The sequence below is a fragment of the Volvox carteri genome (assembly GCF_000143455.1).
Source record: "Volvox carteri f. nagariensis unplaced genomic scaffold VOLCAscaffold_30, whole genome shotgun sequence".
Taxonomy (NCBI): domain Eukaryota; kingdom Viridiplantae; phylum Chlorophyta; class Chlorophyceae; order Chlamydomonadales; family Volvocaceae; genus Volvox; species Volvox carteri.
This window is the reverse complement of record NW_003307573.1, coordinates 1,453,165-1,453,999: the sequence shown is the minus strand read 5'-3', so window position 1 is coordinate 1,453,999 and position 835 is coordinate 1,453,165. Positions and strand designations below refer to the sequence as shown.

General features: G+C 55.0%; 1 protein-coding gene across 1 annotated transcript in view; it reads right to left on the bottom strand.

Moving 5' to 3' along the window:
• The window catches only part of VOLCADRAFT_30373 (uncharacterized protein), a gene marked incomplete at both ends in the record, with an annotated part of 41,364 nt that overhangs the window by 20,920 nt on the left and 19,609 nt on the right, over positions 1 to 835 (bottom strand). The window lies entirely within an intron of this gene.

The following is an 835-nucleotide window of genomic DNA, read 5'->3' as shown; positions in this document are numbered from 1 at the left end:
CACGTAGTAAACGACTCCGAGCTGGCGTACACCGTGCTAGTTGGTCTACCCAGTCAGTACAGCGTGGTGACGACTACATTACTTATGCGCGACGGCGATTTGGACATGGCGAGCGTCACAGCAAAGCTTCTCTCTATCGAGACGGCTAACGGTGGGTCGGGCAAGCCTACCGAGTCGGCAGCCTTCGCGTCTGTCGGCGGTTCGACGTTCGGCGCTTCTACTTCTGGTTATGGTAGCCGGGGGCCGGCTAACAACAGCTCGGGACATAGTCGGAAGCAAGTCATCTGCTACTACTGTAATAAACCTGGGCACGTGGTTAAGGACTGCAGGCAGCTTAAGGCGCTGAAGCAGTCGTCAAATTCTGGCTACAAGGGTGGCTACAGCAACAGTGGTAACGGAGGTAGTGGCAGCGGAGCTAGCGGCAGCAAGCCAGGATCCGGTGGATCAGCTAGGAGGCCAGGAGTTCCGCGGCAGGTAGCATTCGTGGCATACAACAGCAATCGTCCGACGGAATGGTTTCTGGACTCAGCCGCCACTCACCACATAACGTATGACCGCTCAGAACTTTTCAACGTGCGGTTGTTGGAGCCGTGGGAGCGCTTCAACATCATGGGCATCAAGGGACAATCTCTTCGACCAACTGAAGTTGGCACGCTTACGATTCGGTCTAACGTCAACGATAAACAGGCCATAACTTTCAAGAAGGTCTACGTCGACGAGGAGGCCACCGCCAAAATCATATCGGTACGCATCATTGATGATCGTGGAGGCAGTGTGGTCTTCGGCGGTGGACAGGCGAAAGTATACGTACAGAACCACTTGGTGCTGACTGGAA